Genomic DNA, 14,096 nt, shown 5'->3' with positions numbered 1-14,096 from the left:
ATGAGATCAGTAATGGACCTATGTTGCATTACATACATCTCAGTGTATAATTTTATAAAAGTGCCTATGACAGTGAATTAAAGTGCAGATAATTTGGTATTCCTGAATCAGCTTTGTATCGCTAATGTGAGTAAAAATAAATGTATCACTATCTTAATCTTATCTCTTCATGTTAGTATTTCTCAGAATAATTAGTCCTTGTGTCTCCAACCGCTCTCTAAGGAACCTGAATCCTAATAATCTGATTTCGACTCAGTATGGCTATTTATATACGCTCCCCGTTTGACCCACTATTTTAATCCAGCGCCACATGAAATTTCCCATCAAACTAAGGTAAAAAATTTATGAACACTAAAAAGAATAAAAAAAAACCATTAAAGCTTTTTACGTACCCCAACACCAAGCAATTCAGCAACTATATTATTTCAGAACAAGTTCTTTTTTTAATATCCCTCATAAGACAATTTTACAAGTTGAAGTACTCACCCTATTCGCCCATAACTTTACTTTATGTCTTTTTTAATACCTCAACACCAAGCAATTCAGCAATTTTATCATTTCAGAACAAGTTCTTTTCTTAATTTCTCTCATAAACCAATTTTACAATTCAAAGTTCTCACCCTCTTCACCCACAATTTTATTTTATGACTTAGTGCATACCCCAACACCAAGAACTTCAGCAATTTTATCGTTTCAGAACAAGTTCTTTTTTAATGTCCCTCCTAAACCAATTTTACAAGTTGAAGTAATCACCCTCTTCACTCAGAACTTTACTTTATGGCTTTTTAAATACCCAGACACCAAGCAATTCAGCAGTTCTATCATTTCAGAACAAGTTCTTTTCTTAATGTCCTTCATAAATCAATTTTACAAGTTGGAGTACTCACCCTCTACACCCACAGCTTTACTTTATGGCTTATTACAATCCCCAATACCAAGCAATTCATCAATTCTATCATTTCGGAACAAGTTCCTTTCTTAGTGTCCCTCATAAACCAATTTTACAAGTTAAAGTGCTCGCCCTCTTCACCCACAACTTTACTGTATGGATTTTTGGCATACCCCAACACCATGCAATTCAGAAATTCATCATTTCAGAGCAAGTTCTTTTCTGAATATCCATCCTAAACCAATTTTACTAGTTGAAGTACTTGCCCTCTTCACCCATAACTTTACTTTATGGCTTTTTGCGTACCCCAACACCAAGTAATTCAGCAATTCTATCATTTCAGAACAAGTTCTTTTCTTAACGTCATTCATAACCCAATTTTAAAAGTTGAAGGCCTCACCCTCTTCACCCACAACTCTACTTTATTGCTTTTTGCATACCCCAATACCAAGAAATTCAGCAATTCTATCATTTCAGAATGAGTTCCTATCTTAATGTCCCTCATAAAACAATTTTAGAAGCTGAAGTATTCACCCTCTTCACCCACAGTTTTACTTTATGGCTTTTTGCTTACCCCAACACCAAGAAATTCAGCAATTCTATCATTTCAGAACAAGTTCTTTTCTTAATGTCCCTCCTAAGCCAATTTTACAAGTTAAAGTACTAACCCTCTTCACCACAAATATACTTTATGGCTATTTGCATGCCCCAATACCAACCAATTCAGCAATTCTATCATTTCAGAACAAGTTTTTTCTTAATGTCCCTCCTAAACCAATTTTACAAGTTAAAGTAATCTCCCTATTCACCTCAGCTTTTTTATGGCTTTTTGAATACCCCAACACCAAGCAATTCAGCAGTTCTATCATTTCAGGACAAGTACCTTTCTTAATGTCCCTCTTAAACCAATTTTACAAGCTCAAGTACTTACCCTCTTCACCCACAACTTTACTTTATGTTTTTTTGCATACCCCAACACCAAAGGAATTCAGCAATTCTATCATTTCAGAAAAAGTTCTTTTCTTAATATCCCTGCTAAATCAATTTTACAAGTTGAAGTACTCACCCTGCTTACTCACAACTTGACACTATGGCTTTTTGCATACACCAACACAAAAGCAATTCAGCAATTCTTTCAGTTCAGAACAAGTTCTTGTCTTAATGTCCCACTTAAACCAATTCTACAAGTTAAAGTACTCACCCTCTTTCTCCACAACTTTACTTTATGGCTTTTTGATAACCCCAACACCAAAGCAATTCAGCAATTCTATCATTTCAGAACTAGTTCTTTTCTTAATGTCCCTCCTAAACCAATTTTACAAGTTGAAGTACTCACCCTCTTCGCTTAAAACTTTACTTTATGACTTTTTGCATACACCAACACCAAGCAATTCATCATTTCTATCATTTCATAACAAGTTCTTTTTTAATGTCCCTTTTAAACCAATTTTACAAGTTGAAGTACTCACCCTCTTCGCCAAAAACTTTACTTTATGTCTTTTTGCATACCCAAGCACCAAGCAGTTCAGCAATTTTATCATTTCAGAACAGGTTTAGAACAACAATGAAAATACACAATTGAAGCATCAAATGCAAAATTTCACATTATTACACGGAAATACCAAAACCATAGGTTAGGTTAGCCTACGTACACGCGTACATAGGCTAACCTAACCTAAGGTTTTGGTATTTCCGTGCAATAATGTTGAATTTTGTATTTGATGCTTCAATTGTGTATTTTCCTTCTTGTTTTGAACTTGTTCTGAAATGATAGAATTGCTGAATTGCTTCGTGTTGGGGTATGCAAAAAGCCACAAAGTAAAGTTGTGGGTGAAGAGGCTGAGTACTTCAACTAGTAAAATTGATTTAGGAGGGACATTAAGAAAAGAACTTGTTCTGAATTGATAGAATCTCTGAATTGCTTGGTTCTGGGGTATGCAAAAAGTCATAAAGTAAAGTTGTGAGTGAAGAGGGTGAGTGCTTCAACTTGTAAAATTGGCTTAGGAGGGACATTAAGAAAATAATTTGTTCTGAAATGATAGAATTATTAAATTTCTTGGTGTTGTGGTATGCAAAAGGCCATAAAGTAAAGTTGTGGGTAAAAAGGGTGAGTACTTCAACTTGTAAAATTGGTTTAGGAGGGACATTAAGAAAAGAACATGTTCTTAAATGATAGAACTGCTGAATTTTTTGGTGTTGGGGTTTGCAAAAAGCAATAAAGTAAAGTTTTGGGTGAAGAGGGTGAGTACTTCAACTTGTAAAATTGGTTTAGCAGGGCACTAAGAAACGAACTTGTTCTGAAATGATAGAATTGCTGAATTGCTTAAAGGGTATGCAAAAAGCTATAAAGTGAAATTTTGGGTGAAGAGCGTGAGTACTTTTAACTTTTAAAATTGGTTTAGGAAGGATATTAAGAAATGAACTTGTTCTGAAATGATGGAATTGCTGAATTGCTTGGTATTGGGGTATGCATAAGGCCATAAAGTAAAGTTTTGGGTGAAGAGGGTGAGCACTTCAACTTCTAAAATTGGTTGAGGAGGGATATTAAGAAAAGAACTTGTTCTGAAATGATAGAATTACTGACTTGCTTGGTGTTGGAGTATGCAAAATGCCATAAAGTAAAGTTGTGGGTGAAGAGGGTGAGTACTTCAACTTGTAAAATTGGTTTAGGATTGTCATTAAGAAAAGAACTTGTTCTGAAATGATAGAAGTTCTGAATTGCTTGGTGTTGGGGTATGCAAGAAGCCATGAGATAAAGTTGAGGGTGAAGAGGGTGAGCACTTCAACTGTTGTTGAAGTACAATGTCTCAAACTGTTTCGCCCAAAAAATCCTTAAAATGTCGATTAATTTGTTTCACCCAAATAATCCACTAAAATTAATTTCAGAATGTTCCTTTTGTTTCGGCATCCCTGCACTGTCACATTTGAAAGTCCCAGGAAAATTCCCGCGTTAATCTCTTATCTCTAAGGTGTTCTTAGTTACTCTATTAAGGCTTCGATTGAAAGTTATTTTATTCCTAAGCCTAAAGACCAGAGAAGCCGTATTTAAAAAAGGGGATTTCTATCTCTTTAGAGTCCCCCATAACTCTAAGATAACAGGTGATGTCATTTCTAATTCCTGAGACTAAAGACCAGAGAAGCCATAATTCCCCTCTAGTGGATCAATACATTTAGAATAAATTATGTTCTGTCAGTGAAGATATTGTTTCATTCCCGTCTGTATTCATTAGGCTTAGAAACACCCCCTGATTTACCTTGAAAAAGACACGTGGCTCTGTCCCGTTAGCGGATCAATAATCTCACTAAACTTAGCCCCAGGGTCAATACACTTAGAAACAACCCCTGATTGACTTTGAAAAAGACACTTGATCTTGTACCGTTAGTGGATCGATAATCGGACGTCACTTAGCCTCGGAGTCAATACACTTACAAACATTTCCTGATTGACCTTGAAAAAGGTGTCAATGACCCCTTAGTTGATCAAAAAACATGAATAAATTTTGTTATCTTAGGATTTCGAGAGGTGTTCCTACTCATTATTTAATAGCAGTTTTTACACTTGCAGTCGTGCAGTGGAGATAATAAAAAAACGACGGTCTTTTTTTTCATTAACATTTGCTTTTAAATTTGCTCTCTGCACTAACAGGATATAAAGTTCTATAATTTTATTAAGGGAACTTTACTATGGGACCTGGAATTTTATATCCAGGCCCCTAAAATTCCATATTCTTTCCCATGTTCTGCCCATTTTTCAGTCTTCTGAAATGTTAAATCTTTGTGTTCATTTATAGTTAAACTAACACACTTTTTCGTAAATTGTCACTTAACACTGATTTGATCATATGGTGGATACATTGTTATTGGTAGGGCGACCACTTTGAAAGGAGACACAATGATTTTTAATGATCTTTATAGAGGTTTTAGAGGGCCTTTCTTGTAGTCTCGAGAGATAAAAGGGCTTTCTACTGATCCTTCAATTGATCTTTTAGAACTTGGCTAGAAATTATAGACGTTTGGTATTATAGTTCACTTAATCCTAACATGGTGATAAGACTTAACACTTCTAATTATGCATAAAACGATTTTTTCTAAAATATGATTTTTTTTTTACATTCATTGGATCTTCACTTGCAAAGAAACTAACACCTCTTTTTTATACTTGACATGGGTATGATCTTATGAAAAATACATTGATATTGGTAGGGCAACCGCTATAGAAGATGACAACGGTATTCTATTTATTCTTACAGGACGTTTATGAGTTTTTTCTAATAGTTCCTAGAGATAGAAAGGTGGTATACACACTTTTCCAAGTCCAATCTTTGACAAAATGTTATGGTTACCCTTTGCTTTAAAATAATTTTACTCATCCACTCACTGGAAGCAGTCGAGGAGTCAATTTATCTAACAAATATGGATAAATTTTCATAAAGATAAATTTTATGCGACCATAATTTTAGCATGATAATTTTTTCAAGTTATATATATATGAAATATAGTTTTTGGCTCGAAGATATTTTCTTAAGTTTCCAGTGCAATTTTCACACGGATTTTTTTTTTTGGGGGGGGGGGGGGTAAAAACAATTTGTTGCGTCAAGTTTAGATGAAGTTTACTTTTTTTGAAAAATATTTGGTTTTTCAATATAAAAAAAGATTAATGAATTTAAAATATGCTAAAGCAATTTTGTGTGCTAAATTTTGAATAAAAGTAGCTGATATTATGCGTCTAGTTGTTTGCAAATATTTCTAAACTTTTCCGGATGTATGTTCCATATTCTAGACCAGAACAAAATCTAGGGAATCATAAAAAATTCAGCGGGCAGTAGAAAATTAGTATTACATTAATGATTAGTATCGGAAAATTACACGTTGTTATTTAATGTGATTAAAAGCCCTTTTTCTTGGATTTCACTTATCTGTCTGCAGACTAAATAAAAAAAAGACAATTTTATTGGGAAAGTTTTCAATATAGTTTTAAGTTCAATTTTTAAGATTGCAGACGTGATTTCAAAAATAGTAAATTTTACACATATTCAAAAATTATCCCTTAAAAACATTTGGAGTTGGAAAAAAAATTACACATTTGAATTCAGCAAACACTATTTGAAGCATACACATTTGAATTCAGCATACACTGTATACACATACATTGCTCTGTCATTCAGCATACTTACTTTAAATTCAGCATACATAGTGCATTTGAAGACCAACAAGCGTTTAAAACAAAATTCTATTCTGGAAAACCCAAAGTCCCCAACAGAATAAACTTTGGAAAACTATAATATGATGGGAAATAAAGACATTCTTTCTATAGAAACAAAAAGACATAAAATGGAAGACTATTATTGATAAGATATTGCTAATGAATAAAAACATAAAGCATTTTCAAATTAGGTGTAAGAAATGTCATCGAAAGTACGTACTTTAGTTTGTAATCTCAAAAATAAATCCCAAAATTCACAACAAAATTTCAGTTTTGTTCCCAGCGTTACAAATCTGAATTTTTATGAATTTTTGAAAGTTGCAATCTTTAAAAGTTTTTCAGAGAGAAAGTCTCTAAAAATTAATTTGGTAATAAAAAAAACTTTAAGATAGCAGAACAATCCCTAGCATAAAAGAATATTTTCTAACTTTTAACTGACAGGAGCTCTTTATCTCTTAAAGTGGTGCGTAAATCCGTTTTTAGTGTTTCAATTTCTTCTTCTTGCTGAAGGAGTTCTTCATGAGCCTTTTGATTTATTTCAGCAGAGGCTAATATGGCGGTTTCTTCTCTTTTTCATAAAGCTTCAATTTCTTCTCTGGCTAGGTTCAAGCTTTCAGTCAGGTGATAAAGTTCATTCTTCCATGTCTCCTAAAAATTTCAAACTTTTAGGCTGAGTAGAAATAACTCAAAAGTGTAAAAATTAGAAAACAAATGAAATTTAGAAAAAAAGTGCATCTCTCAGAACAGGAAAAAAAATAGTTCAATTGTTTACAAAAACCTGAGAGTTTTTTTTTTATTCAAAATTTTCTTAAATTCTTACTATTAAAAAAATAAATAAAAGTAAAAAAACGTTTCTAGAAATTTCAACTAGCCTGTCCACAATGGTTCAACTAATTAAATCAGAAATAGACGCCCATACGCCCTAAAGAAACATTCAAAATTGTACATTCAGAAAAACAAGCAGAATTTGAAAACGAGAGAAGAAAACGAACAAAAAAAACAGAAACAAAAGAAAAAATATTCAGCTAAAGACATGTCCCATCCTGTGCCATGACAAAGAAAAAGGTTTTTACCACACGACCCAAAAATGGGTCGTTTGGATCATATTTTCTCGTTTTGGATCTCCTACACCGGCGCATTAAACCGGCGCACTAATAAAAAAAAAATTATATTCGAGAAAACGCGGATAATATCAGCCAGTGAACAGAAACGAAACAGAAACACAAAAGCAGATATTTTAGAAAATGCCTCCACCTTAAGCAGAAGAAATGATGAATCAAACAAAAGAAAAACAAAGCCGAAATAAATGAAATAATCATTTACCAATAAGATTGGGCAAAATTTTCGGCCTAGCGTCTGACTTATTTCCCCGATTTTTATTAACAATGTGGTCAGATAATCTTGAATTAAACTGAGAAAAAAGTTCTTTAAACAAAGAATTCGATGCTTCAAAACACCAAGGACATCAAAATAAAAGCATTTTTTATGCCCTAGACTCATATTAGTTCCATTCATACCTTGAAGATTTTTTAAGATTTTTCCTTTGGTTTTTCAAAGCTATTAAATCCTTAGAGCAATATCACATTCACGTCAGTGTTGCCACATGGAACCGTGAAAATAAATTTGCAAAACTAACCAGTTAGATTTGACAAGACACTGGTTTATAAATTTTGAATATGAGCAATTTGTGGGTTCCCATAGATAACTACGTCTTCAAAGTAGAGCTAACCCTTCTTAACCTGTTTGGTGGTAACCTGTTTATTTTTTTTGCTGATTTTTTACCAACATCTTTTTTTTTCTATTTGGTACCCCCTAGCACTAAGAACTGTATACCCCCGAGCACTAAGAACATATGGATGTTCTTTTCATTAGAAATTGAATTCCCATTTTGTCCTAGCCTTTTTCTATGTATATACCTAACCTAACCTTTTCAAACAATCACGTTTAATTTCTACTGTCAACAAATGAATTTATTTTTCGGATCTTGGTCCTTACTTGGTTCAACTCTCGTCAAATCTGATAAAAATTAAATTTCAAGTTCGATTTTATTTTCCAATGTGTGTATCAAAATGAGCAAAAATTCTATATATTTTCAAAAAGGATTAATTACCTTGTCAAAAATGAGAATTAATGAATAAATCACACTTAATTTGATTTATCTTTTGCATTGCTAGAACTCCGTGCTCGCAAGTTGGCGTCTTATTTAAGAGGTTGTAGGACAAGTGTAATCAGGATTGTCACAGTTCAAGAAAAATAAAGCTAGATTCTCTTTTAATCTGATATTGTCCTATATAAAACAAAATGTAGATATATACATTTCAATGTTGTGGCTTCCGTCGCTAGACGGAAAAATGTCCTACCCCCTTCATATGCTGTTTAAAAATTAAATTTTGATTTTGACCTTGGATTAAATCGAATATTATCAAAAGAGAACTTATATTAATAATCCCCTGCCATATCCAGGAAAGGGGTTTGACCCCCCCCCCTGGACTGTTTGACTGACGAGTAACACGTAAGTAAAATCCCTGTAAACAAAATTTGACTTTTTTTTAAAGTTTCTTTTTAACTAAGCGTTAATTAAAGCTTAAAATAATAGGGCAGATTTTATTTTGTATATTCTAATCCTTATGTCACTATATTGCTTATTTTTCTGTTTTCACTGCCCGTCTCACTTGACTTTGGAAAATTGGCTCCAACACGGCCCCCCCCTTCCTTCCGACATAAGGTTTTTACGAAATTGTGTCACTGCTTCTCATTAATTGGAATTTCAAACGAGGGAAAACTGGCAGATAGATCTTGAGATAGAAACTGGAGAAAACTGGCAGCAGTCTACTTATGGATTATTGTGGGTTCCGGGATGACTGAGCTTATTTCAAACAGTAGGCTGTACGAAAAATGTGGTTCTATCCCACTTTATAGGGCTATATTGAGAGAAAGGTTGGGATGAATTGGGCACGCTCTGCATATAAAGGATGACAGATTGCTGAATATTGTCCCTTTTGACCAGCCGTTAAGGGCCAAAAGGAAAGCGGGGCATTTGCGGCGGGGTTAGTTATAAAGAAAGATTAAAGGAAAATGGGAACTTCTTGGGAGGGTATAAAGCGCGAGGCTTTGAATAGATTTGGATGGAGGAGGAGCGCGCGTACCTGTGTTGGTTTCAGGCGGTTTGGTGCTGCACTGAGATGTTAGTAGTTGCATTATACATTAGCTAATTTAGCTAATATAAATAACTAATGTAGATTGGCTACATTTCTCCCAGTTTTCTAACATACACCGAATGTAGACGTACTGTGGCACTCATTACTACATTTGCCTTGCCAATTACACTAATTACCCTAATTTGCCTTGCTGTTACTTTGGCTTGTCAAATGATTGATGACATTGGGGATTTTTCTCTGTTGCCCATACTCTTTAGCTGAAATTAAAATAGCTAAACCGCCTCTTTGGGCTATTGGATGAATAATTACGAACAGAAAAAATCATCAATTCTATTTTTGTGGTCATAATGCATTGAAGACGCTTCGATTGAGGTAATTCAAGAATCAGAGTGTTTGAACAACCTGAATTTTCCAGAAGAGCGTAAAAATTGAAAAGCATGTTTTCATCTTTCGGCCTCCAAGCTATTACAGAAAAAATGCTATCAATAGTTTTGATTTCGAACACTTTTTGTAAGCTAAAAAGCAGAAAAAACAGTTTTAGGGAAAAAGAAGAAAAAATGTAAATATCAAAGGAATCAAACAAAATATTACATTAGATCTTGCTATTTTTTTGAAAAGGTCGGATGCTCATTTGACAAAATAACTCTTTGAGGTTTTGAAAGCTTCAGTTTATGACTATTTTTCCAAGCTAAAAGAGCCGACAAACAGATTTTGAAAAAAAAAAGATTGTACAACCTCCCGAATGGCTAGTAGGCGTAAGTGGTAGCTTCTAGGGGGAAATTTTATAAAGAAAGGGAAAGATTCCGATTTCTAGGGGAAAATTAAATTGTTTAAATGGTAAAAAACAGCGACGGCTAGGAGAAACAAGTCTAAAGCAGCTGTCTTCAATTCTCGACATTGATTTTTATTTTTCCACTTGACAATAGTGTTACACTTATCTTGTATTTCGTGAATTCCTACACTTATGCCAGAACTACTGCTAAAAAATTTCAGATAACTTAACATTCCTTGCTGAAAACAAGCACATGATGTTAAATAATAGTGCATTTCCTTAAAATATTTTTTGGATAATATTAAACTAATATGCTTCTCTCAAGATATCAATCTGAGGAGTAAAATTTAGATATATCTATCGGGACTGAGGGGGACGACAATGGTGCTCCACAATAGTTTTGGTCTCCCACTTTCTCTAAATTTTCAACAGTGCCATTTTTATTATTTTCGTTGGAAAATGTTGATTTTTTTGTGTTTTCATTGAGAAAAATTGGAATCCCGTCCTTCAAAGTTTTGAAAACTATATGTCCCTCTTTCTCTCCACGTTTGCTAATTGCCGCCTCCATCTCTGTGGTCTTAGAATGAATTTCAACGGAGTAGGAGCCCTGGTACTCAGCCTCTTCGCCTTCTTTAGTCTGTACTAGTTTTAGCTGCACAAGACAGTTGGCTCTTCTGAGTGACATTCAAAGTAATCAGCTAAATCTACATCATCAGTTTCAAGGACTTCAACAGCACCAGTTGCGAATTTTAAAACGACATCTTATAAACGCTGCTTCAAAGGATTCACCTTTTTGGGAACATTCTAATAGGCTAATGAGGCTCCATGTTCATTTTTTTTTCTCTTAGGGTCTGAGCACACGTAGCTGATTCCGGGAACTGATTTCCAAATCAGCGCCGATTTTAAAGAAAATCCTCGATTTGAACCTGGAAAATTTTCTAGTTTTCATCGCCGATTTACAAAATCAGCGCTTATTTTCATCATGATCATTACACAAAAAAAACAGGGACACAAATAAATAGTCAACCAGTGGTATCTGTGGTCAAAGACCCAACTACTAAGCTGAGAATTAAACTGAGAACTAAGCTGAGATCAATCAAGTAACTATTAATAAACTTCAGTTTACTATTTGTGTCCGTGATTTTTTGTTTTGAAAATTTTTCGCAATAAATTTTCCTTTCAGAAAAATTTTTCTTACCTCTATCGTTTTTCCACTGATGCTGAAATCAAGTTCCTGAAATCAGCTAAGTATGCCTTGCCCTTTACAATCATTTGGGTTTACAAAATCCCTGCAACGGGTCTCGTTTTTCCACCAAGCCCATCTTTTTTTATTTTGAGGTTCGACAACACTGGAGACTGCCTCCTGGACTCGGCACATCAATATGGTAAACTAACAGGGTATATATTAAATACACTAGGTTCATCAAATAAGGTTTTTTGTTGCCGTCTTTGGGGGATTTTAGGGATCGGGCATCCTTTGAAAAATAGGTCAGAAGTTGAAAATTTCACCTGTTTCTCTTTGATCGTTTCATCCCTGACAATCAGTTGGGATATACTTAACTACTGCTTTAATTTAATTTCAATTTAATTTAATGTAAACTTAATTACCTATTATTTTATCATTTAATTAAGCAACTAATTTTAATAAGAAAGATTAATTGTCTAATTTATTAGTCTAAGATTGAACTCAATCTAATATTGATTTTTATACCTACAAATGAAACTTTTACGCCAAAATAATGATATCCCCAATATTTGTATTTTTTTTAAGATGAGAAAAAGTGCAAAGCCCGAGCAAGTACCTTGCAACAATGATATTTAGAATGATGCTGTATCAATTGAGCTTACCTACATTTTTGATGGAAAAAATTCAATGGTTACAACGAAATAATGAAAAAATAGATTTGATACTGCTATTAGTTTGACCATACTTTGAATTACTCTTGTAGTATTGTTGATTTTATCTAATCAAAAAGTTCGTGGTAACGAGTTGTAAGTAAGGAGCGACACGGCGGAATAGTAGCCGAAACTCTGAAAAATGGAATTTTGATACCAATAGACACATCAAAAGAATTATATTTTAATGCTAATTTCAAATATATAAGTTTTATCAAGTTTCGTCCAATGCATCATAAGTTACGAGCCTGAGAAAAATTACCTGATTTTTGGAAAAAGGGGGGAAGCACCCCCTAAGAATTATAAAACCTTTATGAGAATCACACCATCAGATTAAGCTTACCAGACAGCCCTTCTTTAGAAGTTTCAAGCTCCTATCTGCAAAAATGTGGAACTTCGTATTTTTTGCCAGAAGAAAGATCACGGATGCGTGTTTATTTGTTGTTGTTTTTTTCCCCAGGGGTGACCGTATCCACCCAGTGGTTCTTGAATATCATGGGAGGGCACATTCTAACGGAAAATAAAACTTCTATTGCCCTTTTTAAGCGATCAAAAAATAGAGGGCAACTAAACCCCTCCCACGCTCATTTTTTCCCAAAGTCACCCGATCAAAATTTTGAGACTGCCATTTTGTTCAGCATGGTTGAAACTACAATAACTTTGTCCTTTAGGATGACTTAATCCCCCAAACTCTCTTGGGGGAGGGCTGAAAATTATGAACTTTACCCAATGTTTACTTATAGAATTGGTTATTGGGATGTATACAAACGTTTTCAGGGGCGAGTTTTTTCTGGTAGTGTGGGGGGAGGGGTCATGGGTTATGTGGGAGAATCTTTCCACGGGGGAGGGACATTACTAAGAAGGGGTTGCCGAATTTGCCAGTTTTATGCAAAGAAACGATTAAAAATTTAATAAAAAAACAAGTTTTTCAACTGAAAGTAAGGAGCAACATCAAAGCTTGAAACGAACAGAAATTATTACGTGCATGATTGCAGTAGTAAGTCGTATAAAGGTTTCAACTATACGCCTGTGGCATAGATATGTGTGTAAGTTTTCAAGTAATTGGGTTACCAGGGTCATTTGCAAAGAGGTACCATTTCTATAGTAATTTGAAAAATCATATGAAATTTGCTTGAAGGTATATACTTTGCGTACGTGCCCGTACCAAACAGGTTGGTTATAATCTGTTCTGGCTCAAGTTTTTTCTGACACAATTAACTAAATTTCTATTTCATGATATACTAGTTTTTTTTAGGTTAGATCCGTGTTGGAAAAACCGGTGTATCTTTTTAGATGCCAATTATTTTTTGTATATATTCAAGTTTCAAATTAGATTCCTCAACAGTTTTGAATAGTTTATTGAACATAACACAACTGACATTTTTTTGTAAGAATTTACATAGAAAATGGATAATTCAAAGCAATTTCTGGTGAGTAAAAATTTTTTCATTATTATAATAAAAAAAGAAATTGTCTTATCGTTAAGTTAAGGAAGAAATTATTTCATTACACTAGAACTTAGGGTAATTGTATAATTAGAAGCCTTTTGTTCTTTGGTTCTGAAAACTCTAAATAATTCTACTATAGGTTGAAGCTTACGGCGGCGTTTTTTTTTTTTTTTTTTTTAGGGGTTTTTTTTAAAATAATTCCAGGCCAGTCTGCATTTACGGTGTGATTTTTATAATTATCATTTAACCTTTTTTGGTGTTTTTTTGAAAAAAGTGCTTATATATATTGAAAAAAAAAATGTTTTAAACTAATTTAAATTCCTAACATAAACTGATTAATTTTCCAAACCCAAAATGAATTTTTTTTTTCAAGGAAGTGGACACATGCAATACCCCCCCTTCTGAAAAGAGGGCAAGATATAGCGAAGGTATATTAATGCAAGCTACAAGACCTTCAGTTATCAAATTCGCTGCTAGAACTACACACGACCTGGACCAGCCAATGGCCGCGAATCTTTTAATGACAGGGTCCTCTGACCCCAGTGTTAGCTCCATATCAGCTGGAAGGAACTTGAAAAGGGAGTGGACTGCCTTATATAATGCCTCAGCTCAGCCTACTGAAGATTGTGAGCTTAACCCCCCTCAAGTTTTGCCAAGGAGTTCAGATATAGAAGGCCAGTCAGAATTTGGAAGTATGTACATAATTTTTTTTGTTTCTATCCCTATTTTC

This window comes from Artemia sp. Qi Xiang Cuo, chromosome 6 (genome assembly GCF_049724085.1).
Source record: "Artemia sp. Qi Xiang Cuo chromosome 6, ASM4972408v1, whole genome shotgun sequence".
Taxonomy (NCBI): domain Eukaryota; kingdom Metazoa; phylum Arthropoda; class Branchiopoda; order Anostraca; family Artemiidae; genus Artemia; species Artemia sp. Qi Xiang Cuo.
The sequence above is the reverse complement of the archived record's forward strand: the minus strand, read 5'-3'. Positions refer to the sequence as shown.